Genomic DNA, 9,679 nt, shown 5'->3' on the forward strand with positions numbered 1-9,679 from the left:
CCGGGAGGCTCTATGTGATAGACTGTTACAAAACTTGTGACAACGGAAAGGAAAGCAAAGCGTAGCGAAGCCAAAGGCATGGTTCAATCTTGAAAGGCCATCTATGAGGGAAATGCTATTGTGGGTGAAAATGCGGTTGATGTTCCCTGATTGGTATGCTGTGAATCTAAAGAGGGGAGCGAGTCTTGAGAAATTAAAAATAGTTGGTCTCAAGAGTCATGATTGGCACATATGGATTGAGCGGGTAATGCCGGTGATGTTGAGTGGCTTTATCCCTGAGGATGAATGGGAAGTACTGGCAGAGCTGAGCTATTTCTTCCATTCTCTTTGTGCAAAAAATATCGCCTGGCGTGCTAGATGAAATGGAAGAGTTGGCGGCGGAGTTGATCTGCAAATTATAAAAGATCTTTCCATCAGGCTTCTTTAATACAATGCATCATTTGATTTTGCATCTCCCGACCGAGGCAAGATTGGGGGGTGTTCAAAATCGAAGGTGCTTCTCAATGGAGAGGATGCACAAGACTATCCGAGCTAATTGTAAGAATAAACGTAGAATTGAAGCATCGATGTCCGAGGCGTTCATTACTGAGGAGGCGTCAAACTTCGTGACAGCACACTACGAAGCCAGAAATCATCATTTGCATAACCCGAAGCCTCGGTACAATGATGGCGATCCTAAAAAAGGTCGATCCAACCTCAGCCTATTCAAAGGGAAGCTCGCACCAGCTGGTGCTTAGAAATGGAAATCGTTGGATGTCGAAGAATGACGGACGATTTCATTGTATATCTTCAACAACCTAACAGAAGTGCGGCCGTACATCGAGTAAGTTCTCCACAAATTATTGTTTCACAACTTCTAATTCCTTTGAACTACTCTTATTCCCAGATATTTGATATAGTCGATACGTCACTGAATTCTTGGATGGAGCGGTCATTGAAAAGGATTGTGTCGAAGAGGATGAGCTTCTGGCAAAGCATGGAGGCGACTATCCCGGTTTCATCTCTATGTTGAAACAAAGGGTCATTAATTATCATTAATGGGCCATTTGATTTCTTGGTCTAATTTGCGGCTAATGCATCCATTCTTCCGTATTAAACTTGTAGGCTGATGCAAAGTCTATGGACGCCGAGTTGAGACAAGTCGTTAATGGTTTTGACTATAAGGTCTGTTGATTTGACAAATACAACATCAACAGGTATCACTTTCGTACCTTTGGTAAAGAGCTATCTATGCCCAACCTAAAGATTACAAATTTTTCTGTCTCTACTATCGGCGAAGGAGGTACCGAGTATTATGGAAGAGTTGAAGCAATTTATGAACTTCTATTCTATGGTGAAAACCCACCAATCCGTCGTAGTCTTCAAATGTTATTGGTTTGAGCCGATGGAAACTAGAAGGACTCATGAACATATAGGACTAGTCAAAATCAACCAAAACACACATTTATAAGTTCCCGATGTCTATATTATGCCTCAATAGGCGACACAAGTTTTCTATCTACCGTGGGCCTGCCAAACTGATCCATATCTGAATGGTTGGGATGCCGTTTATGAGGTGTCGCCACGTTTTAGACCACCTACCCTCAATGAAGAGGATTACGAACCTCACATTAACCCAGACACGTATGGAGGAGAATTCTTCCAAGAAACACGTATGTCCAAGAAATGTTTCAGGAATCGCTCTACTTCACCCAGAACATTGAAGTAGACAGCGACAGTGAATCGGTCTTAACCCCTCATCCAGAACAGGAAGAGCCGGAAGAAGAAGAGGTTACTGCTGCAGATGACCTGTCACTTCTTGACCGATTTCATAATGGAGGCCTTCCACATGTTCTTCCTGATAGTGATGATGATGCTACATTTATTGATGATGGTGATGATCATGATGCATTTATTGACCCCGAAGCATATATAGATGAGCAAGATTGTTATTAGTTCATGTCAGGTATTCAACTATTATTATATACATATATAAATTTTTAGTTCATGTTAGGTATTCAATTTTTATTAGTCATGTTGGTATTTATGATGATGATACACTTAAATTATATACATTTTATTATCATGTTGGTATTTATGTTGTACTAATTTCATTTACTCTTTATCATGGAAGGTGTTGAAAGATGGTGGGAAAGGGTCGAAAGCACTCCGCGGCTCCTTCTTCGTCGGCGGCTGGTGGGATGCGTACTTCCATTACTGCCTCACCTCTTCGGAGAGCGTTGCTCTCTACTCTGCATGGAGTGGCCGCTTCTTCGAGTCTCGCAGCCCCCGTGAGAGGAGGTCGACCCCTCGTGAAGCCGAGAGCTACTAAAGGTACACGTGGCCGCGGGAGAGGTAGGGTGGCTGCCACGCCTTCCTCGCCGCCACCCCAAAATGATTCACTTGAGCACATGACTGCTAGGGTGGACCCGTCTGAGGTGGAGGTTACATGGTCTCTGGTTAGCGAGCCTCAGGTCGTCGAGCCATCGACCCACGAGACTCGTGTACCAGAGGCTTCGTTCCAGGAGACTCCAGAGCAAAGCAGGGATGAGGGTACATCCCAAGAGGCCCAGTGGGAAACTTGGACTGATCTGGGTCAGCCCGAGCCAAGTGGCCATGCTTATAGCGATGAGGAGCTGGGTGAGGGGGCCACCATCTACCAGGGTGGTAGTAATGGCTCCCGCTCGTGCCGGCGACCTGCAAGCAGAGGTGGTCGATTTTGCCAAATGGGGACAAGTAAGTTAATTTACTCTTATTTAACCTTTTGCCTTCACATTTGTCAAATATCTAATGTTTTGGCTTTAATTTGTCATACTGCAGGGGTTGGATTGTTGCCAAGGGTGTCTGCAAGCCCAACAGCGTACTTGGTGTGCTTTGCTGGCAAAACTTCCCGGGGTTTGTTACGTTGCCCAGTCAGGGTCGAGAGGTAGGAATGACCTGGGAGCACTACTTGGGTGCCCCAGCCCTGCCGGAGGTGGAGATCGACGGTGTTTTGTGCCACACGAGGGCCGACATGGTGATGAGATAGTTCTGGCTAATTTCTCCTTTACACAATTAAAAATGAACAATAGCTAATTATTGTACTAATCTGTGTTGTCTCGTTTGCAGACCTTCTATAGGTGTGAGGAAGGATACGAGGAGGACCCGACAAAGGTTATCGAAACCGAATGCCGCGCCTACTTCAAAACTTTAGGCATGAGGCTCGGGTGCAGGCTGTTCGAGAATACTATGCCTCGAGGCGTATTAGGAAGGATAAGGCGAAGTTTCGCGATTCTAAGATGGAGAAGGAGCATGATGTCTACTACGCAACCTTCTTGTTGTAGACGTTGTTGGGCCTCCAAGTGCAGAGGTTTGTAGGACAATAGCAATTTTCCCTCAAGTGGGTGACCTAAGGTTTATCAATCCGCAGGAGGCGTATGATGAAGATGGTCTCTCTCAAGCAACCATGCAACCAAATAACAAAGAGTCTCTTGTGTCCCCAACACACCCAATACAATGGTAAGTTGTATAGGTGCACTAGTTCGGTGAAGAGAAGGTGATACAAGTGCAAGATAGATAGTAGATATGGGTTTTTGTAATCTGAAATTACAAAAACAGAAAGGTTACTAATAATAAAAGTGAGCATGAACGGTATTGGAATGCGTGGAAACAAGTCCTAGGGTTAATACTTTCACTAGTGAAGTTCTCTCAACAATGATAACATAATTGGATCATATAACTAGCCCTCAACATGCAACAAAGAGTCACTCCAAAGTCACTAATAGCGGAGAACAAATGAAGAGATTATTGTCGGGTACGAAACCACCACAAACTTATTCTTTCTGATCAATCTATTCAAGAGTCCGTAGTAAAATAACATGAAGCTATTCTTTCCGTTCAAGCTATCCTAGAGTTCGTACTAGAATAACACCTTAAGACACGCATCAACCAAGACCCTAATGTCACCTAGATACTCTATTGTCACCTCAAGTATCCGTTGGCATGATTATACGATATGCATCACACAATCTCAGAATCATCTATTCAACCAACACATAGAACTTCAAAGAGTGCCCCAAAATTTCTACCGGAGAGTCAAAACGTGTGCCAACCCATATGCATAGGTTCTCGATGTCACGAAACCCGCAAGTTGATCACCAAAACATACATCAAGTACTCACATGAATATCCCATTGTCACCACAGATAGACACGTGCAAGACATACATCAAGTGTTCTTAAACACTCAATCTGATAAGATAGCTTCAAAGGGGAAACTCAATTCATTACAAGAAGGGAGAGGGGAAGAACATCATAAGATCCAACTATAGTAGCAAAGCCCACGGTCCATCGAGATCAAGACATCTCAAGAACACGAGAGAGAGAGAGATCAAACACATAGCTAATGGTAAATACCTCAGCCCCAAGGGAGAACTACTCCCTCCTCATCATGGAGATCGCCGGGATGATGAAGATGGCCACCGGAGATGGATTCCCCCTCCGACAGGGCACCAGAACGGTCCCCAGATTGGATCTTGCGGAGACAGAAGCTTGCGGTGGCGGAAAAGTATTTTCGTGGCTGTCTTCTTTGGTTTCGGGATTTTAGAGAATTTATAGGAGAAAGAGGTAGGGCAAAGGAGGCACGTGGGGCCCACAAGCCTGCCAGGCGCGCCCCCCAGGCCGCAGCTAGGGGGCTTGTGACCTCCCACGAGGTCTCCTGCCTTGGTTCTCAAGTCCCCTGCGTATCTTCTGTTATGGAAAAAATCATCCCGCAGTTTTAGTCCGTTTGGACTCCGTTTAATATTCTTTTCTGAAAAAGGTGAAAAACACGAAAAAATCAGAAACTGGCACTTGGCACTGAGTTAATAGGTTAGTCCCAAAAAAGATATAAAATAGCATATTCATGCATATAAAACATCCAAAGTTGACAAGATAATAGCATGGAACCATCAAAAATTATAGATACGTTGGAGATGTATCAAGCATCCCCAAGCTTAACTCCTGCTCGTCCTCGAGTAGGGCAGTGATAAAGACCGAATTTTTGATGTGGAATGCTACCTAACATATTTGTCCTTTGTAATTTCTTTCTTGTGGCATGAATGTTCAGATCCGTAAGATTCAAAACAATAGTTTACTATTGACATGAAAACAATAATACTTCAAGCCTAGTAGCAAAGTAATCATGAACTTTTGAAATAACAAGGCCAAAGAAAGTTATCCCTACAAAAACATATAGTCTGGCTATGCTCCATCATCCCCACACAACGAATTTAAATCATGCACAACCCCGGTATTGGCCAAGTAATTGTTTTTGCACTCTTACTTTCTCAAACTTTTTCAACTCTCACGCAATACATGAGCGTGAGCCATGGATATAGCACTTTAGGTGGAATAGAGTGTGGTGGAGGTTGTGAGGCAAAAAGCAGGAGATGGTCACATTGACTCGACATATCAATGGGCTATGGAGATGCCCATCAATAGATATCAATGTGAATGGGTAGGGATTGCCATGCAACGGATGCACTAGAGCTATAAGGGTATGGAAGCTCAAAAAGAAAACTAGTGGGTGTGCACCCAACTTGCTTGCTCACGAAGACCTAGAGAAATTTTGATGAAGCCCGTCATTGGAATATACAAGCCAAGTTATAAAATGAAAATTCCCACTAGTATATGGAAGTGACAAAACAAGAGACTCTCTATCATGAAGAACATGGTGCTATTTTGAAGCACAAGTGTGGAAAAATATAGTAGCCTTGTCCCTTCTCTCTTTTTCTCTCATTTTTTTTGTTTTGTATGGGCTCTTTGGCCTCTTTTTTCATTTTTTTTCTCCTCACATGGGACAATGCTCTAATAATGATGATCATCACACTTTTATTTACTTACAACTCAATACTTATAACAATGATGACTATATATGAAATGCCTCCGACAGTGTACCGGGATGTGCAACGATCTAGCTTAGCGTATGACATTGAAACATCTTGCTAGCTATCTTAAGATCATGCAATGTCAGTATGAAAGTGACTAAACATGTCATGAGACGGAACGGTGGGAGTTGCATGGCAATATATCTCGGAATGGCTATGAAAATGCCATAATAGGTTGGTATGGTGGCTGTTTTGAGGAAGGTATATGGTGGGTTTGTGCACCGGCGAAAGTTGTGCGGTACTAGAGAGGCTATCAATGGTGGAACGTAAAAGTGCATCTATACCATGGACTCACATTAGTCATGAAGAACTCATATACTTATTGCGAAAGTTTTTATTAGTAATCGAGACAAACTGCTAAACGCATACTCCTAGGGGAAGGGTTGGTAGGTGTTAACCATCGCGCAATCCCGACCGCCACACAAAGGATGACAATCAATAAATCTATTATGCCCCGACTTCCTAACATAGCGGTTCACCATACGTGCATGCTACGGGAATCACAAACTCTAACACAAGCATTTCTACCAATCTATAATAACTCACTAACATGACTCTAATATCACCATCTTTATATCTCAAAACTAATTGTGAGGAATCAAACTTCTCTTACTGATCAATGCACTTGAATATGGATGTTTTTATTATATCCTCTTTGTATGCCTATCATATTTAGGACTAATTTCATAGAACACGCCAATTACCAAGTTACTTAGAGAGAGCACTCTCAAAAAGATATAAGTGAAGATCGAGAGTTTTTATTTCTACAAAATATGACACCGCCATGCTCTAAAAAGATTTAAGTGAAGCACTAGAGCAAAATTATCTAGCTCAAAAGATATAAGTGAAGCTCATTGAGTATTCTAGTAAATTCACGATGAGTGCATGTCCCTCTCAAAAAGGTTTGCAGCAAGGATGATTGTGACAAAACAAAAAGCAAATACTCCTATAATACACGACGCTCCAAGCAAAGCACATATCATGTGGTGAATAAAAATATAGCTCCAAGTAACGTTATGATGGATTGAATACGAAAGAGGGGATGCCTTCCCGGGGCATCCCCAAGCTTAGGATTTTTGGTGTCCTTTAATTTGGCTTGGGATGACATGGGCATCCCCAAGCTTAAGCTCTTTTCCACTCTTTATTCCATCGTCCATGAGAACATCACCCAAAACTTGAAAACTTCACAACACAAAACTTAAATAGAAACTCGTGATATCATTAGTATAAGAAAAAAACCTCCAACTCTTTAGGTACTGCAGTAAACTTGATTTCCATTTAGATTGATGTTTTATTACTGTATTCTCACTTTTCCATGGCTAGTACCCTCGATACTAACCATAGTTTCGTCAAAATAAGCAATCAACACATCTGTCAAAAACAGAACAGTCTGTAGTAATTTGTATATTTCGTATACCTATGGTATCCCAAAAATTCTGAACAATTATGAAAATTAGATAAATTTACATATGAATCATCAGAAAAAAGAATCATCTCAATATCTCTCTCTGGATAGGAATGAAAAATAACTTCGTGAGCGCAAAGTTTCTGTCTTTTTAAGCATGATCAAACAACTATCACCCAAACTAATCATAAAGGCTTTACTTGGCACTTTATTGAAACTAAGGCAATAAAACATGTTTAATACAGTATATTAATCATGTGAACACACAAAACAGTAAGGATACATATTGGGTTGTCCCCCGACAAGCACTTTTCTTTAATGCCTTTCAAGCTAGGCATGATGATTTCAATGATGCTCACATAAAAGATAAGGATTGAAACATAATGGAAGCATCATGGAGCATATGACTAGCACTTTAAGTCTAACCCACTTACTATGCATAGGGATTTTGTGATAATTTTTTTATTGAAACAAGAATCAACTAGCATAGGAAGATAAAACAAGCATGACTTCAAAAGTTTCAACACATGGAGAGGAAGCTTGATATTATTGTGATATGTAGAAGCATATGATCCTCTCTCATAATAATTTTAAGTAGCATCATCAATGAATTCAACAATATACCCAGCACCTAAAGCATTCTTTTCATGATCTACAAGCATAGAAATTTTACTACTCTCCACATAAGGAAACTTATTCTCATCAATAGTAGTGGGAGTATCGTAAAAGACTTGAACACTACGAATTGTTTCCACATTAAAAGAGTAATGTTCAGTAAGAGGGTACTCGTAATTGTGACAAGTTTTATCATATTTCTTCTTTATAGCATAAGTATAATCACAATAATCATCATAAATAGGGGGCATGCTTTCATCATAATAAATTTGATCATTCAAAGTGGGGGAACTAAAAAGATCATCTTCATCAAACATAGCATCCCCAAGCTTGTGGCTTTGCATATCGTTAGCATCATGGGTATTCAAAGAATTCATACTAACAACATTGCAATCATGTTCATAATTCACATATTTTATGACAAGCATTCTATGTAATTCTTCTTTTAGCACTTGAGCACAGTTTTCCTTTCCATCATTTTCACGAAAGACATTAAAAAGATGAAGCATATGAGGCAACCTTAATTCCATTTTTTGTAGTTTTCTTTTATATACTAAACTAGTGATAAAACAAGAAACTAAAAGATTCGATTGCAAGATCTAAAGATATACCTTCAAGCGCTAACTCCCGGGCAACGGCGCCAGAAAAGAGCTTGATGTCTACTACGCAACCTTCTTCTTGTAGACGTTATTGCGCCTCCAAGTGCAGAGGTTTGAAGGACAGTAGCAATTTTCCCTCAAGTGGGTGACCTAAGGTTTATCAATCCGCGGGAGGCGTAGGATGAAGATGGTCTCTCTCAAGAAACCCTACAACCAAATAACAAAGAGTCTCTTGTGTCCGCAACACACCCAATACAATGGTAAGTTGTATAGGTGCACTAGATCGGCGAAGAGATGGTGATACAAGTGCGAGATGGATAGTAGATATAGGTTTTTGTAATCTGAAATTACAAAAACATCAAGGTAACTAATAATAAAAGTGAGCACGAATGGTATTGCAATGCGTGGAAACAAGGCCTAGGGTTCATACTTTCACTAGTGAAGTTCTCTCAACAATGATAACATACTTTGATCATATAACTAGCCCTCAACATGCAACAAAGAGTCACTCCAAAGTCACTAATAGCGGAGAATAATTGAAGAGATTATTCTCGGGTATGAAACCACCACAAACTTATTCTTTCTAATCGATCTATTCTAGAGTCTGTAGTAAAATAACACGAAGCTATTCTTTCCGTTCAATCTATCCTAGAGTTCGTACTAGAATAACACCTTAAGATACACATCAACCAAGACCCTAATGTCACCTAGATACTCCATTGTCACCTCAAGTATCCGTGGGCATGATTATATGATATGCATCACACAATCTCAGAATCATCTATTCAACCAACACATAGAACTTCAAAGAGTGCCCCAAAGTTTCTACCGGAGAGTCAAAACGTATGCCAACCCATATGCATAGGTTCCCGATGTCACGAAACCCGCAAGTTGATCACCAAAACATACATCAAGTACTCACATGAATATCCCATGGTCACCACAGATAGACACGTGCAAGAAATACATCAAGTGTTCTTAAAGACTCAATCCGATAAGATAACTTCAGAGGGGAAACTCAATTCATTACAAGAAGGGAGAGGGGGAAGAACATCATAAGATCCAACTATAGTAGCAAAGCCCGCGGTACATCGAGATCAAGACATCTCAAGAACACGAGAGAGAGAGAGAGAGAGATCAAACACATAGCTACTGGTACATACCCCCAGCCCCGAG

This window comes from Hordeum vulgare, chromosome 1H (genome assembly GCF_904849725.1).
Source record: "Hordeum vulgare subsp. vulgare chromosome 1H, MorexV3_pseudomolecules_assembly, whole genome shotgun sequence".
NCBI classification, from domain to species: domain Eukaryota; kingdom Viridiplantae; phylum Streptophyta; class Magnoliopsida; order Poales; family Poaceae; genus Hordeum; species Hordeum vulgare.